General features: G+C 46.0%; 1 protein-coding gene and 1 long non-coding RNA gene across 2 annotated transcripts in view; both read left to right on the forward strand.

Moving 5' to 3' along the window:
• The window catches only part of sh3gl2a (SH3 domain containing GRB2 like 2a, endophilin A1), a 173,730-nt gene that overhangs the window by 23,260 nt on the left and 132,598 nt on the right, over positions 1–17,872 (forward strand). The gene's annotated exons all lie outside the window — the stretch shown is intronic.
• The window catches only part of LOC121276706, an 86,886-nt gene continuing 81,250 nt past the window's right edge, over positions 12,237–17,872 (forward strand). Inside the window, exons 1-2 of the long non-coding RNA XR_005942738.1 lie at positions 12,237–12,454; positions 12,552–12,785. This is a non-coding gene — a long non-coding RNA (uncharacterized LOC121276706). The remainder of the gene's footprint in view (positions 12,455–12,551; positions 12,786–17,872) is intronic.

Here is a 17,872-nt window from a genome sequence, read left to right on the forward strand (position 1 = left end):
GAACATTTAGGAAACAATAATCATTGTATTGTAGGTTTAGGATGACAGTAGAAAAGGACAATGTATAATCCAGAGTATGAATAATTAACTGGGGGAGAGCCAACTTCAATGGGGCAAGAAAGGAGCTGGGCCGGATAGATTGGAACTAAAGGTTGACGGAAAAACTGCAGCTGAATAATGGGCTACCTTCAAAGAAGAAATGGTTCAGGCACAGTCAAGGTATGTTCCCTCAAAAGGGAAAGGTATGGCAAACAAATCCAGAGCTCCCTGTATGAAAAAGGAGATATAAATTAAGAAAAAGAAGAAAAGGTGTGCTTGTGACAGGTAGAAAATACAATTGAGAACCAAGCGGAACACAGAAGGTTCAGAAGAGAGGTGAAAAAGCAAATAAGAGAAGCAAAGAGGCAGCCAACATAAAGGGGAATGCCAAAGTCTTCTATCTGCACACAAATAGAGGGTGGTAAAAGAAGGAGCTGAGCCAATTAGGGACCAAAAATGGAATTTACACTTGGAGGCAGCGGGCATGGCTGAGGTGTTAAATGAATGCTTTGCATCTGTCTTTACCAAGGAAGCAAATGCTTCTGAGGCCATGGTGCCAGAGGAGGAAACTCTCACCTAGAAGGGTTCAAAATTGATAAGGAGAAGGTATTGGATACATTGTCGGTACTTAAAATTGATAAGCCACCAGGACTAGATGAGATGTATCCAAGGATATTGAAGGAGGTAAGAGTGGAAATCGCAGGGCCATAATCTTTCAGTCTTCCCTAGACTCGGGAGTGGTACTAGAGGACTGGAGAATTGCAAACATTATGCCCTTGTTCAAAAAAGGTTGTATCGATAAGCCCAGCGATTACAGACCAGTCAGTTTAACTTCAGTGGTAGGGGAAGCTTCTAGAAAAAAATATTCGGGATAGAATTAGTAGACACACGGAAAAGTATGGGATGATAAGGAAGATCCATCATGGATTTCTAAAAGGGAAATCATGTTTAACTGACTTGCTGGAGTTTTTTTAAGAGGTAACAGTGAGGGTTGATGAGGGTAATGCTGTTGTTGTGGTGTACTTGGACTTTCAAAAGGCATTGGATATAGTGCCACACAGTAGACTTCAGAAGTTCATGGAATAGCTCCATGGAATAAAAGGCTCAGTAGCAACATGGATACAAAACTGGCTGAAAAATAGAAAACAGAGGGTAATAATCAATGGATATTTTTCAGGCTAGAGGAAGGTTTGTAGTGGAGTTCCCCAGGGGTCGGTATTGGGAACCTTGCTTTTCCTGATATATACGAATGATCTAAATCTTGGTGTTGTTATAATCCCAGCTGATGTTATTGCTGGACAAGCCAGATCTTGGGGTGGAATCCGGCTTGATAGATCCTAACTTATATTTTTTGTTTAGTTACATGGAGAGTGGCTACTGAACAGAGTCACAGGATGAACTTTTAACAAAAAATTAAAAAGTTACTGAACAAGAAAAAATGACTTATTGCTATACTCCTTCACCTACAACTATACCTTTACAGATTTGTAAGGATAACATAAGTTACAACAGCTATCCTATACTCTAATATTCCCAGTAAATACACAGTCCATGTACACCAATAGGCAACCTGTGGTCAGACACACCACACTCTGAAACCAAGTGACAGATGCCACCTCAACCAGATGCTATGGATTTCTCCTTGACTCCCAACAGACGCTTGTCACAACATGAGCCAATCAGTCTCACTGAGCTCCATCTTTCATAGGAGGGATTGCAGTCTCCACTCTTGAAGTCTTCTCCCAGATGATGCTTCCTCTCAGATGTCCTCCACAAGGGCTCACCTCCAGGGTTTTGAACTCTCCTTCTGATGTTCCTCTTCCCTGGATCACCCATTGCGTTCAGGCTTTCTTCCATGCACTCTGTCTCACTGACTCAGCTGTGCCAGCAGAACAGCACTGCTTCACATGCCCATAGTAAAGAGTTACAGACCTTCCTTGGACCTCTGGCTTCTCGCAAACCTATAGTGCTTTATTACTGCGTCCTGCAACTTTCTCCCTTTAGGTCTGGCATTTGGAGCCTTCCTCTATGCTCCTTACTTTCACTTTCACAGAACAGGACCTTTTCCAGCTTCCTGTCCTTTTCCTTTTGACTAGACTGTCCTAGGGTCTTCCCTGTTCCATTCCCCTGGATTTGGGGATTTTCTTCTTGAGTTTTGGAACCTGCTCCTGCAGTTTCCTCTCCTCTGCAGCTTCTCCTGGCAGCTGGCTTGAACATTAGTTTGGGACTTGCTATCTGTCCCTCTGCTGTCCTGCTTCTCTGGAATCCTGGCTTCAACTGAACTGAAACTAATTTTGCTCTCTCGCCCTCTCGCTCTTCCCCCATCCTGCAGGGAGGGTACGCCAGGAGCATGGAGCCTGGTGAGCTAGCTGTATGCCACGTAGCGTACAGAGAGCAGAGACAACTGAGGAAAGAGCGACTGAGGCGCTTGGCTGTGCTGAGGGAGGGGCGGCTGGGGCTTCTGCACATGCCACCGAAGAGCCACAGTGAGCCGTCGCTTGTCAGTGCTGAGCTAGACCAGGGTCTATAGACGCCCACCTTTCATTCCTGCAGATGACTGACAACCAGTGTTGCTGAAGACAGTGCATGTTGAGGGAACTGATCGGTCACATCTGCCAGCCACTGCAGGGTTTGGTGCCACGAGGAAATGGAGGGCATCCACTACCAGTGACCGTGAAAGTGACTGTGGCTTTCAATTTTCACAACAGTGGTTCCTTTCCAGGGCTCCGCAGATGACCTCTGTGGGATATCACAAGCCGCCACCCACAAATGCATCCATGAGATCACAGATGCCATCTTTGTGAAGGCTCATAACTTTATGCATTTCGCCTGGGATCAGGAAAGTTAGAATGCAAGAGAGATTGGATTTGCCCAGATCTCGGGTTCCCAAGATGTTGGGCTTCCCACAGGTGCCTGGTGTGATAGACTGCACTCGTGGCGCTTAGATCTCTGCCACAACACATGGTCAACTATGTCAGCCACAAGAGATTCCATTTGCTGAACATACAGCTGGTGTGCAACCACCACAAAAGCATCCTGCAGGTGTGTGCACAGTTCTCAGGGAGTGTGCACGAATCCTACATTCTCAATCGATCATAGATCCCTGCAGTCTTCCAGGGTACACAGAGGCTGCAGGGATGGCTCCTTCGGGACAAGGGCTACCTGCAGAGGACGTGGCTGATGACACCCGTGTGGCGGCCTCAGACTGCAGCAGAGCGACGTTATATTAAGGCTCATGCTACAACCCGCTACTTGGTAGAATAGACCATCGGGATGCTGAAGAGAGGTTCTGGTGCCTGGACCAGTCTGGTGGAGCCCTGAAATATAGTCCAGGGGGTGCCACCCATCATCGTCGCCTGTTGTGTCCTTTGCAGCGCCAGGTTGTAATGGGGAGAGGAGCTGTCTGAGGAGGAGATGGAGGAGCTGGAGTTCTTCTCCAATTAGGAGAAAGGCGTCAATGGTGATGAGAGTGAGGAGGTCCTCAAAGGCGACGATGACAGTCATGAGGCCCTCGCACTGGCCAGATGAGGCAAGCATGCTCGGGAGACCCTCATAGCTGCTATATTTGTGGGGGTTGATGATGATGTGCAGTGAGGAGACATCATAAGATCTTCACATTGCATCTATGAACATTTGACTCCAGTCTGGGTTATGGCAACGCACATACCCTCTGCGAGAATGCTCCTGTCACAGAGATGCAGTGGAAGCCCTAATAGTTGCTCAATCATAGGAGGATGATGACAACATGCAGTGAGGACACTCCATAGATCTTCATATAGCCACTGAGAATGTGTGTATGAGAATGACCGAGGGCAGCTCGCTTGCACCCTGTGATCAGGGTCATATCATAGAGACATAGTCATGTAACTTTCAAAGCTTTGTCCACTTTCAGCACGTATCCCCTTCAGATGCACAGTATCACTGGTTGCAGATGCTGGTGTGATGGGGGACCAGCCCCATCTCAAAGGTGCTGAAAGCTCTCAGAGAATGACGGAACTCAGTGATCCCTGCCCATGACATTCTGGCAGCAATGACCAACACTGTTGAGGTGCAGGTATCAGTAATGTTTCCAGGGAGTGTGAGGCTGGATCATCACTGTGGTCTGAAGGCTGTGCACAGAGCACAGGGAAGAGGCGCTGGACTGAGAAACCTGCCTTTTATCTTGTGCAGAAAGGTTTCACATCTGAGTGACACTGTTCATCGGAACAAGGAGCCACAGGCAGGGAGACATTCTTGGGAGTTTATTGACAATAATGAACATTGTGTACAAGTGATTAACACCCATGCCCAGGCTGAAAGAGTTAATTCTCCTTAACTTTCCTTACCCTGTCGCTACGTCTTGGTGCTCCCCAGACATCCACAGCAGAGGTGGAGGCAGCCTGCTGACTGTGATGCCCTGTCTGTGATGGCTTTGGCTGGAATCCTCTGGAGGGCCACGACTTGGAGGGTCCCAGCCTGCTTTCGGGATCCTGCTGTGCGGCAGTGGTACCCTCCTCGTCTTGTGGAGCTGGGGCTGCTGAGGTCACAGGAAGAGGGGAATTGGATGGGCTGGTCACTCCTGGAGCCACCTGGGTGGATGGCCCCAGGGGCTACACTTGCTGACCCTCCTCCCAATGGGTGCCCATTGGAGAAAGGGTAGCTGGAGTGAGGTCAGGCTGCCCCGCACCCCTCTTGCGTACACACTGTTGGAGGCCAACTATGGCATCAGCGATGGAGTTCAGCCCGTGGAGCAGTGCAGGAGTGAGGTCTCCATGACGGCCGCCATCCTGTCAGTGTTGACCTCGGTGTGTTGCAACGCCAGTGCTATCACCTCAGCCTGAAGGTGGACGGACTCTTCTATCATGTCTTGCAATCTGAGGAGTGCAGCGGACATCCCTTTCTGATGTTCCTGAGCTTGCCTTTGCAGCTCCAGCAACTATGACATGACCAAGTCCAGAGGCTCATCATCTGACTTGGACTCAGCAACGTTCTGGCCTCCAGCTGTTCTCCAAGTGCCAGGGGCCTGGGAAGTCCCTGCCTCCGCCTCCGCCTCCTGTGGATCAGGCAGTGCGATGTGCTCACCAAATTGTGACTCCGAGGCTACTCTAAAGCTCAGTCCCACCAAGGTGTGTCTCTGTGCTGGTGGCGAGTGTGGGTGAGCGCTGTGATGGCTCTGGGAGGGCGCATCTAGATGCCCCTTTGGAGGTTTCTTTGGGGCTTGATTGGAAACCCTGGGTCATGGACTCTGTTGGCTGTTTCCCAGATGTGCCTGCAGAAGCAAGGGGAGATAATTAGTACATGGCAGTGGCCTGTGAAACAGGACACATCACACACAGCATGGTTGTCTGATGGATGTTGCACTGCTAGATCCTCACTTGATAGAACAGCACCGACCTCACTGTCAGCACAGGACCGGTCCAGATCCTTGCCGGCCAGCTGGATGGCTCTGTTTTCAAAGGCCGTGAGGACCTTGATTTCAGGCATTCCTCCACCAGTCTGTGACCTCTCTCTCTTGTTGTGTGCCACCTTGTCCTGCATGAATAGAGATGGAGAAAGTGTAAGCAGGACGCCTGCCAGGCCAGATGATAGATGTGTCTGGCCTGTGTGGGTGGTGAGCGTCCCATGGATGGGATGAGGACAATGAAGGTGTGTGTAAGAGAGTGAATGATGGTGTCCCTTAAACAGTGAGTGAGGGTCCTGTGGATGTGTGATGGATTTGTGAGTGTGAGTTGAGAGATGAGGAGACTGACTTAACCTGGCAGAACTGAGGAGAACATTCATCTCCTTGTGGCACCGGGTAGCTGGGTCCTCTTTTGCAGGGTGTTGACACTGACCACCTCCCAAGCTGAATTAGTGATGTTGCTGCCCATCCTGTGGCCAGAGCGGGGGCAGAGAACATCATGGCAGCCCTCCGTGGAGTCAAAAGGTGCTCGAGGGATGTGTCATTTAACCTAGGGGCTGCAGTCTGTTTGCCTTTTGGGACCATGTCTTCTGTGGAGTAGTTGTGGGCTGGAAGCACTGAGAGGTCTGCGCACGGCAGCACTCTAAATGTGGCACCTGGCATGATGAAGTGGTGAGGTGATGGTGTGGCAGGCGAATGAGAGCCCACCTGCCATGGAAACGGCATGTTTCCCGGGAATGCATAATTAATGCAGCGGGTTCGGGATGATACGGTGTGAGAAGCCACCACTGCGGCCTACGTGTATAACTTAGTTTTACCCACCTGCTACCACACTTAGTGTAAATCTGTGACAATTCCGCCCAGTGTGTAAGGGTAAGGGGAAAAGGCAGGAGGAGGGCACTAAGTCATAATGCTCATTTGGAGAGCCAGTGCAGACATGATGGGCTGAATGGCCTCCTTCTACACCATAACAATGCTGTGATTCTATGAAACCTACAGAATACTTAAAGGGATGCCAATTCCCAGCTTCTGATCTGCTCTTGTAGCCACAGTATTTAAATGGCTAGTACAGTTCAGATTTTGGTCAATGGTAACCCCTAGGATGTTGATAGTGGGGGTTTCAGCGATAGTGATGCTATTGAATGTCATGGGGGGATGGTTGGATTCTCTCTTGTTGGAGATGGTCATTGCCTGGCACTTGTGTGGCACAAATGTTACTTGCCATTTGCCAGCCCAAGCCTGGATATTGTCCAGATCTTGCTGCATATGGGGCACTGACCGCTTTGTCATGTGGTCTACATCAGAAGTGTTGTATCAAGGTAGAGAACGTACATGAGAAAGAAATGGTGGAAATACACAACAGCCTCTGAATGGAGAAGAAGCAGAATCAATAAGGATCAGTTTCTGCCCGCCTGAGAGCTGGAAATTCCACCATCAGCTTTCCACGATTTTCTCATTACAGTTCCAGTGTGGGCAAGGCTCAAAATCTGGACAGTGGCCTCTGTGTTTGGAGTGGAGACATTTAATTGGAACAGCTTTATTCATTGTTTCATTTTTGTTTTCCTGTAGTCAGCAATGAAACTAAAGACTTATCATTTTGCCCTTGACATGTTGAGATGAAGCTGTTTGCAAGGATTGCTCTGTGTTTGAGCACCAGCCTATGTGCTTGATTTTCAATTTCACCTGCAGCATCTGCAATGCGGTATCACTATTCTTGATTCAGTGTTATTTTATGTAAGCAAGCTTTGGCATACCTTATCTGAGCAACATGAAACATTATTGCCCCAAAAGGGCAGCTTTTTATCATTTTCCTAATTCTTTGGTTAAATATGTTTGTTGGGGAACTGCAGCAGTTTAATGGAATGAGTCTCATTCTGCCTCTTCAAGGAGGCCAGTTTGTGGAATAATTGGACCCCAGTGTTGCGCATGGGATAGGAGGGGCTAACCATTTACACCTGCCTGATTGGGCAACAGGCAGCTGGACCCATCTCATCAGGTTAGGCTAAAATTACCTCTTCAATTTTCCCTAGAGTCTTCCCTTTACCCCCTTCCATGAGGGGAGAGTTAGCTGAATTGGCAAAAGATGGTAAATTGCTAGCCTGGGTTGTTTCTGCAGTTTGTTTGGTTGATATTATCAAATCATGGAATAACCTAGCACAGGAGAAGGCCATTCATCCCACAAAGTCTGTGCCAGCTCTTTCAAAGAGCACTTAGCAGGCAAGAGATACTCTGATTGTGAAACCAAAGCAGTGGGAAGATGAGAGGCCCAGCTCCCAATCTGGAACCAACTGTTGCCTGCTGTTAGAACTTGTATGGTTCAGTTAGGGTTTGTTTTTCCCTGTTACCCAGCTGTCTCTAGCCATTGTGCCTCAGTGATACTGGCTCCACTCACCTCGAAACTGAGCTTCATTCACAGATTGAAATAGCTTGGGGAAGAGTGGAGAGGCTCTGGGAGTGTTGGGTCGCCTCCTTAAAGGCATGTGCTACTTTCATGGGATGTGCGTGTTGCTGGCAAGGTCAGAATTTGTTGCCCATCCCTAATTGCCCTTGAACTGAGTGGCTTGCTAGAGGGCAGTTCAGAGTCAACCACATTGCTGTGGGTCTGGAGTCAAGTGTAGGCCAGACCAGACGGATCAGGAGTAAAGATGGCAGATTTCCTTCCCTAAAGGACATTAGAAACCAGATAGGTTTTTTTTTAAACAACAATCGATGATCGTTGGCATGGTCACCATAATTGAGACTAGTCGATTCCAGCTTTTATTAATTAGAATTTAAATTCCACCAACTGTTGTGGTGGGATTTGAACACGTCCCCAAAGCGTGAGCCTGGGCCTTTGGATTATGAGTCCAGTGACATTGTCACTCTGCCACCATCTCCCCTGCCAGTATTGGGAGAGTGGACAGACAGAGTAGATAATGTGACATAGCAAACAGATGAGGGCTAGCCAGTGAGATGTTCTCACCTCTCCACATTATTGCTGCTCTGACTCGGTGTGGTCAAAGCCCTGAATGCTGACACAATTGCATTGTCCAGCTTTATGAATAGTCAGCTGGAGCCTCTTGTACCATCATCTGGGACACTATATGGCAAAATTCATAGAACTGGCTTTCTTATAAACAGGACCAATTTGATTCTGCCCTCCGTCGTGTCTTGTTAACTCATTTCCCTCCTCCCCCCACTAAGTGTGTGCCCAGGAGACCCCACACAAGCATTGGTAACTACAGAATGGCTGAGACGAATATGATTGATGCATTTAAAGTGAGGCTTGATAAACATAAGGGGGAGAAAGAAATAAAGGAGTCTGCTGATATAGATGGGGAAGGATTGGAGGAAGCTCATGTGGAGCATAAGCACTAGCATGATTGATTGGGCTGAATGGCCTGTTTCTTTACCGTACATATGCAGTGTAATCCAATGTAGCTGGTGAAATGATCAGAGTTAACTGGCGGATCAGGAGGAAGGTCAGTGATGTGTCAGGATTTCACTCTGCTGCAGTAAGAGTGCTCAAAGTGGAATTGAGGGATTTTGCCTCTATTGTCCTTGGTTTCATTAATTTCTATTCCTGTACAGATTGGTGAAATGTACCTCCCTGAGAAACTTCTAACATTGAGAACTCTGGATTTTGATGTGTAGTTTGTATTGGGTCGGGAGCAGTAGTTCTTGTGTCAATAATTGCAGACACTACAGTATCTTGCTGTGCAGCTGATGTTTGTCCTGAGACTAATATTAAACGATTTGCATCTCCTTGAGTTACAATTCTGCACTCTTGTTGTAACACTGTGTTCTACAGAGACTTTATGTGTATACAAGTAAATCTCATAGTTGCAGGGAGAGTCCACGTTAAGCACAGCAATGCAATGAAATCCAAATTCAAAGCTGACAGTTTCTGTACTGACCAAGCTGAGGATAGTGGGCAGTGAATTATATTTAAAGGACCAGGTTGCCCAATAAAGGGAGCAGATAATTCCTACTAACTTTATATCATTTAAAATTCTTGCTTTTCTTTAGATAGAGACAGAATATTTTTGTAAAGCAACATTTATGCCTATCCAATTTTTAAATACCTTATTTACATTTGTAACTTTAAAATGGTGTCAGTTGTTTTTACCATGCTTAATGTGCAGTAGAAGTACATTAATCTGTGCCAGAATATCAATGAAGTGTAGTAATCTATGGCCAAGTATTTAATGAATAAAATATTAGAAGCTTTTGGGATTAATTTGTTTCATTTGACTGTTTGTAATTTTTGTTTGAATTTTATCTTGTTGACAATACATAGCTGAGCTATCTTTGCTGGGAGAATTCTGAATTAAAACCTTTTGTTTGGACCCAAAAAAACTGCTGTATTCCATAGTTTCCTTTCATGTGTGGCTTTAAAAGAAATGACTCAAATGATTATACTTCCTTTTTGTTAAGGTGGTTAAATATGTTACACTCGATATAATGTCCTTAAGGAATCTGGATGCTTGAAGAGATTAGGCAATGAAACATAAAGGACAAACCTGCCAGCCTTCCTATTCTGAACATTACTGAAGGTCCAAGCACATTGTCTCAATTGTTCTGCTCATGGGCAATTATATTCAAAACTTAGAACACTTCATTTTATTATAGTTGAGAATTACTGCAAATTGACTTTTCAGCTAGATGCAGTCGAAGCATATTCTGTGTTCATAGATTTACATTTGAACTAGTAAATCAATAATGCAGAAACATATAATGACTTTAAAAACTATGAGGTGTAAATACAAAGGACTCCTAAATGGTCCGAGTAGCTGCAATACCTCAATGATAATAGCTCAGTGGTCCCTGTGGCATTTAAAGGAAAATCAGGTCAATTTTTTCTGCTTATTAGAAGTAGCCATACTTTTTTTTTTATTTGCGTGTGGGGAAAAATTACAGGAATGAGTGTTTCTGAAATATTTAATTCTTGAGAAATGAATTTCTGTTAGTGTTACCAATCTCACCATACCAAATCGGGAAAAATTGCTGCAAAGGTGCATCTCACAGTGCCATTAATTAAATTTTTTTTACCTCTGTTCACGTCGCATTCATTTTTTGCCACAAATTAACTGGAACTTGCAGCAGCCTCACTGCTGCATCTTTGCCTGCGTTCCATGGTGTACTGATGGAAACAAACTCGGTCAATTCTTGTCACTGAAGCCTATGGGATTGGTTAGGTCAAAAGAACTCTTAACAAAAATAGAAAGTATAACACAGAACATAAAAAGACCCTTGGAAGACTTTTGATTCAGCCTCCGCTCACTCTCTTTTCCTTTCTGGCAGCCTGGCTATCGCACATGGTAACACAAGTCTCCCAAACATACTTCTAAATTTGACCTGAAGATGGGAGGTATTTTTCTCGCTTTCAAAGTGTGCTATCAGAATGATGAGAACTATTCAGTTTCATCAAATGCCTCTCCATTTGGCTGGATGAATACTGTGCTGCCGCTCCTCAGAGCGGCTAACAAAAAAACATTCTGTGATCCGCTGAAACTGCTTCACTTAGTGAACTGCCTGTTGAACATGTACAGCCAGTTTCTGCTGACATATCTGGATGATGACGATGCTAGCCTTTGGGTCTGCTCCCCTGAAGTGGAAATTGGGAATCAATCTAACCGCAACCCACAGATTCTTGATCGACAAGGGAGTCGAGGGTTATGGGGGACTGACAGGAGAATGGAGTTGAGGTCACAATCAGATCAGCCATGATCTTATCATGTGATGGAGCAGGCTTGAGGGGCTGAATGGCCTATTCCTGCTCCTATTTCAGATGCCTTTTGTGTTTTTAAGTTAAATGTTAATAGAGTTGTAGAACTGCAACCTTGAAAATAAAAGAAATGAAGCTCAAATTTTCCATTCTTCACAGCTAATCTTAAACATGAGTGGAATCAAAAACAGAAAATGCTGGAATTCAACAGATCTGGCAGCATCTGTGGAGAGAGAAACAGAGTTAACGCTTTGAGTCCAGAGATCTGAAGAAGAGTCATACGGACTCAAAAAATTACCTCTGTTTTTCTCACCAAGGATGCTGCCAGACCTGCTGAATTCCAGCATTTTCTGTTTTTATTTCAGATTTCCAGCATCTGCAGTATTTTGCTTTTAAACATGAGTGTGTTTTACATCCTTACGCTGTTACAATTTACCAGCCCCCCTGAATGACAGTCTCCTTCCTCCAGTGTCAGCTACACTAATGTATGAAGTTGCTATCTCACAGTTTTTTTCTTGGAATTTTCAAATTGTAGCATTCACATGGCATCTGCAGTAATCAAAACAAAAATTGCTTTCTTATACAAATCACAGGATTTCATTGGCTGTAAAATATTTTGGAACATCCTGAGCAGGTTCTTGCTTTTTTCCTTTGTGTCTGTCCTTTTATATTAGTAAGCATTAAGCAGAAAATGAACTGGACTAGCCATATAAATTCAGTGGTTACAAGAGTAGGTCAGAGACTAAGAATCCTGCAGCGAGTAACTCACCTCCTGACTCCTCCAAAGCCTGTCCACCATCTGCAAGGCACAAGTCAGGAGTGTGATGGAATACTCTCCCCTTGCCTGGATAAGTGCAGCTCCAACAACACTCAAGAAACCCTCGACATTGTCCAGGACAAAGCAGCCCACTTGACTGGCACCCCATCCACAAACATTCGCTCCTTCCACCACCGACGCACAGTGGCAGCAGTGTGTACCATCTACAAGATGAAAATTACAAAACGAGTTCATTACTTGGCACATCTACCACACTGACCAGACTAGATTAATATGGAATAAAACTCCAGCTTTTTAACTGATATATTGGAATAAAGTAACAGTAGTGCCATGCCCAGCAAAGACATGTCGTATTCATAACTTTAAAACAAAGTGTACTCAGTGTGGGCAGTCGGGGGGATCGTTCAACCTGCCTGTCTGTCTCTCTTCCATGGTTACTTATGCCCGCGCCTGGGTGCTCTTGGAGCGTGATCACAGTGTCCACCGGTACGCTTGAGACCTTCTGCAGCCAATGGGTGCCCGCAGGGGCAAGAGTGCATCATCAGCCCAGGTAATGTTATTTTAATTTGATAAGTTTTCTTTGTAGTTTTTGTTTTTGTTGCAGTGGACTTTTAAGGGATGATTAATTAGTTATTTTTGTTTATCAGTTAATTGATGCTCAAAGAGTAAATCACAACAACTGCAGAAACAGTGGCAGCGCAAGGAGCAGCAACATCTATACCTTAAGAGCTGGAGATGGTAACATCACAAGGGTCATCAAGCCTGTTCCTTCTCGAGTTCACCAATACAACAAACTGACCTCCTGCTAATGAGACTACATGTAACTAACTCCGTGACGTGTAGAAAGCCCATCTCTTTGAAAGAATCCTCCAACAACTATGGTAAGCGACTTTGCCTCTTGAATTTCCCTAACTATGCTTCAGGAGTGAAAATCTTTTCTTCACCAGGCCTGCACTGTGTCTTTTCCAAGACAAGCCAATCACATGCATTGTAAACTATTCCTTTGTTTATAACTTGTCAAAGGGAGGCAGTAGTGTAGTGGTAACATTACTGGATGAGTAAACCAGGCTAATGGCCCTGGGGACATGGGTTCTGGCAGATTGTGGAATTTAAATTCAGTCAGTAAAAATCTGGAATTGGAAAGCTAGTCTCAGTCATGGTGAACATCTAAATCACTGCCAATTGCTGCAAAAACCCATCTGCTTCACTAATGTCTTTTTAGAGCAGGGAGTCAACCATCCTTTACCCGGTCTGGCCTACATGTGACTCCAGATCCACAGCAATGTGGTTGACTCTTAACTGTCCTTTGAAAAGGCCTAGCAAACCACTCAGTTGTATCAAATTGTTACAGAAATGTCGATAAGGAATGAAAAAGGACAGACCATCTGGCATCGACTTGGGCACCAGAAATGACAACAGCAAACTTAACCCTGTCAACCCCTGTCCTCCTTATTAACATCTGGGCGTTAGTGCTGAAATTTGGAGAGCTGTCTCATAGACTAGTCAAGTAACAGCCTGACATAGTCATTCTCACAGAATAATATCTGACAGATAATGTCCCAAACATCACCACTTGCTACCCCTGGGTATGTCCTATCCCACTGGCAGGACAGACCCAGCAGAAGTGGTATACAGTTGGGAGGTAGTTGCCCTGGGAGCCCCTGGAAGTCTCATAGCATCAGATCAAACATGGGCAAGGAAACCTCCTGCTGATTACCACATACCATCTCCCCTTTCTCCACCACACAGTGTGTGAATCAGTACTCCTCCATGTTGGAAGAAGCACTGAGAGTGGCTAAGGCACAGAGTATACCCTGGAGGAGATTTCAATGTCCACCACCAAGGGTGGAATTTTATGGCCCCTCCTGCTGGTGGGATTTTCAAGTCCTGCCAAAATCGATGGACATTTGAATGGCTCACCACGTTTTCCGGCCCTGCTCCCACTGTGATGGGGCCCTAAAATTCATCCCCAAGAGTGGCTCAGTAACACCACTACTGACCGAGCTGGCCAAGTCCTAAAGGACATACCTGCTGACTGGGTCTGCGGCAGTTGGTAAGGGAAAAACATATTTGACCTCATCCTCATCAACCTACCTGCCGCAGATTCATCTCTCCGTGACAGTATTGGTAGGAGTGACCACCGCACAGTCCTTGTGGAGACAAACTCCCATCCTCACTTTGAGGATACTCTCCATTGAAGTCCCCCACCCAGAGTGTATTCTGTGACCTTGCCACCCTCCATGCCTCCTGCAATCTGGAGGAATACTAATTCATCAGCTGAGGCAGGTGGCAGTAGGTGATAATCAGGAGGTTCCCTTGCCCATGTTTAACCTGATACATTGAGGCTTCATGGGGCCCAGAGTCAATGTTGAGGACTTCAAGGGTAACTTGTTCTCAACTGTATACCACTGTGCCACCAATTCTGCTGGGTTTGTCCTGCCTGTGGAACAGAACATCCCCAGGCACGGTGATGGTGGTGCCTGAGACATTAACTGTAAGGTATGATTTGGTGATTTTGGCTATTTTAGGCACCACCAATCATGCTTAATGGGATAGATTTTGAACAGATCCTGCAGCTCAAAACTGGGCATCCATGAGGTGCTGTGGGCCATCAGCAGCAGAATTGTGTACAACCACAATCTGTACATATCCCACACTCTACCATTACCATCAAGCTAGTGGACAACCCTGGTTCAATGAAGAGTGCAGGAGGGCATGCCAGGAGCAGCACCTGGCATATAAAAAAATGTGGTGTCAACCTGGTGACACTACAACATTAAACAACTCGCTGGAGGAGGAGGCTTCACAAATATTCCCATCCTCAATGATGGAGGAGTCCAGCACATCAGTGCAAAAGGCAAGGCTGAAGCATTTGCTGCAATCTTCAGCCAGAAGTGCCGAGTGGATGATCCATTCTCTCTCCTCCTGAGGCCCCCAGCATCACAGATGCCAGTCCTCAGCCGATTCAATTCACTCCATATGATATAAAGAAATGGCTGAGGGCACTGGATACTGCAAAAACAGTGGGCCCTGACAACATTCCTGCAATTGTACTTGTGCTCCAGAACTTGCCGTGCCCCTAGCCGAGCTGTTCAGTACAGCTACAACACTGGCATCTACCCTGCAATGTGGAAAATTACCCAGGTGTGTCCTGTACACAAAAAGCAGGATAAATCCAACCCAGCCAATTACTGCTCCATCAGTCTACTCTTGATCATCAGCAAAGTGATGGTAGGAGTTGTTGACTCTGCTATCAAGTGACACTTGCTTAGCAATAACCTGCTCACTGATGCTCGGTTTGGGTTCCGCCAGGGTCACTCAGCTCCTGACCTCATTACAGCCTTGGTTCAAACATGGACAAAAAAGCTGAACTTCTCCAGAGGTGAGGTGAGGGGGACTGCCTTTGACCGAGTGTGGCATCAAGGAGCCTGAGCAAAACTGGAGTCAATGGGAATCAGGGGAAAAACTCTCCGCTGGTTGGGGTTGTACCTAGCACAAAGGAAGATGGTTGTGGTTGTTGGAGGTCAATCATCTCAGTTCCAGGACATCACTGCAGGAGTTCCTCAGGGTAGTGCCTAGGCCCAACCATCTTCAGCGGCTTCATTAATGACCTTCCCTCTATTATAAGGTCAGAAGTGGGGATGTTCTCTGATGATTGCACAATGTTCAGCACCATTTGTAACTCCTCAGATACTGAAGCAGTCCATGTCCAAATGCAGCAAGACCTGGACAATATGGACTTGGACTGACAAATGGCGAGTAACATTCACACACACAAGTGCCAGGCAATAACCATCTCCAACAAGACAGCATCTAACCATCACTCCTTGACGTTCAATGGCACGCCATCACTGAATCCCCTACTATCAATATCCATGGGATTACCATTGACCAGAAACTGAACTGGACTAGCCACATAAATACTGCGGTTACAAGAGTAGGTCAGAGGCTAGCAATCCTGCAGAGAGTAACTCACCTCCTGACTCCCCAAAGCCTCTCCACCATCTACAAGGCACAGGTCAGGAGTGCGATGGAATACTCGCCACTTGCCTGGATGAGTGCAGCTCCCACAACACTCAAGAAGCACTCCACCACCCAGGACAAAACAGTCCATTTGGTTGGCATCACAACCATCCCCTCTAAAGTTCACTTCTTTCACCACCAATGCACAGTAGCAGCAGTGTGCACCATCTACAAGATACACTGCAGGAACTCACCAAATTTCCTTAGACAGCACCTTCCAAACTGTGACCTGTCCACCTAGAAGGACAAGGGAAGCAGACACATGGGAACACCACCACCTGCAAGTTCCCCTCCAAGCCACACACCATCCTAACTTAGAAACATAGAAACTAAGAGCAGGAGTAGGCCATTTGGCCCTTCTAGCCTGCTCAGCCATTCATTATGATCATGGCTGATCATCCAACTCAATAGCCTGCTCCCACTTTCTCCCCATATCCTTTGATCCCTTTCGCCCCAAGAGCTATATCTAACTCCTTCTTGAAAGCATACAATGTTTTGGTCTCAACTATTTTCTGTGGTAACGAATTCCACAGGCTCACCACTCTCTGGGTAAAGAAATTTCTCCTCATCTCAGTCCTAAATGGTCTACCCCATATCCTCAAACTGTGAATCCCTGGTTCTGGCCTCCCCCACCATCGGGAACATCCTTCCTGCATCTACCCTGTCTAGTCCTGTTAGAATTATATAGGTTTCTATGAGATCCCCCCTCATTCTTCTGAACTCCAGCAAATATAATCCTAATCGACTCAATCTCTCCTCATATGTCAGTCCCGCCATCCCATGAATCAGTCGGGTAAACCTTCGCTGCACTCACTGTACAGCAAGAACATCCTTCCTCAGATAAGGAGACCAAAACTACACACACTATTCCTGGTGCGGTCTCACCAAGGCCCTGTAAAATTACAGCAAGACATCCCTGTTCCTGTACTCGAATCCTCTAGCTATGAAGGTCAACATACCATTTGCTTTCTTTACCGCCTGCTGCACCTGCATGCTTACCTTCAGCGACTGATGTACAAAGACACCCAGGTCTTGTTGCACATTCCCCCCTCTCAAGCTGTAGCCATTCAGATAATAATCTGCCTTCCTGTTTTTGCTACCAAAATGGATAACCTCACATTTATTCACATTATACTGCATCTGCCATGCATTTACCCACTCATTCAGCTTGTCCAAATCACACTGAAGCATCTCTGCATCCTCCTCACAGCTCACCCTCCCACCCAGCTTTGTGTCACCTGCAAATTTGGAGATATTACATTTAATTCCCTCATCTAAATCATTAATATCTATTGTGAATAACTGAGGTCCCAGCACTGATCCCTGCGGTACCCCACTATTCATTGCCTGCCATTCGGAAATAGATCTGTTTATCCCTACTCTTTGTTTCCTGTCTGCCACTCAGTTTCTATCCAGCTCAATACACTACCCCCAATCCCATGCACTTTAATTTTACACGCCAATCTCTTATTTGGGACTTTGACGAAAGCCTTCTGAAAGTCCAAATAAGCCACGTCTACTGGCGCCCCCTCATCAACTCTATTAGTTACCTCCTCAAAATTCCAGTAGATTTGTCAAGCACGATTTCCCTTTCATAAATCCATGCTGACTCTGTCCAATTCTGCCACTGTTTTCCAAGTGCTCAGCTATTAAGTCTTTTATAATGGACACTAACATTTTCCCCACTACCGACGTCAGGCTGACTGGTCTATAATTCCCTGTTTTCTCTCTGCCTCCCTTTTTTAAATAGCGGGGTTACATTCGCTACCCTCCAATCTGTAGGAACTGTTCCTACTTGGAAATATATCGCCGTTCCTTCACTGTCGCTGGGTCAAAATCCTGGAACTCCCTCCCTAACAGCACTGTGGGTGTATCTACACCACATGGACTGCAGCGGTTCAAGAAGGCAGCTCACCACCACCTTCTCAAGGGGCAATTGGGGATG

This window comes from Carcharodon carcharias, chromosome 4, assembly GCF_017639515.1.
Source record: "Carcharodon carcharias isolate sCarCar2 chromosome 4, sCarCar2.pri, whole genome shotgun sequence".
NCBI lineage: Eukaryota > Metazoa > Chordata > Chondrichthyes > Lamniformes > Lamnidae > Carcharodon > Carcharodon carcharias.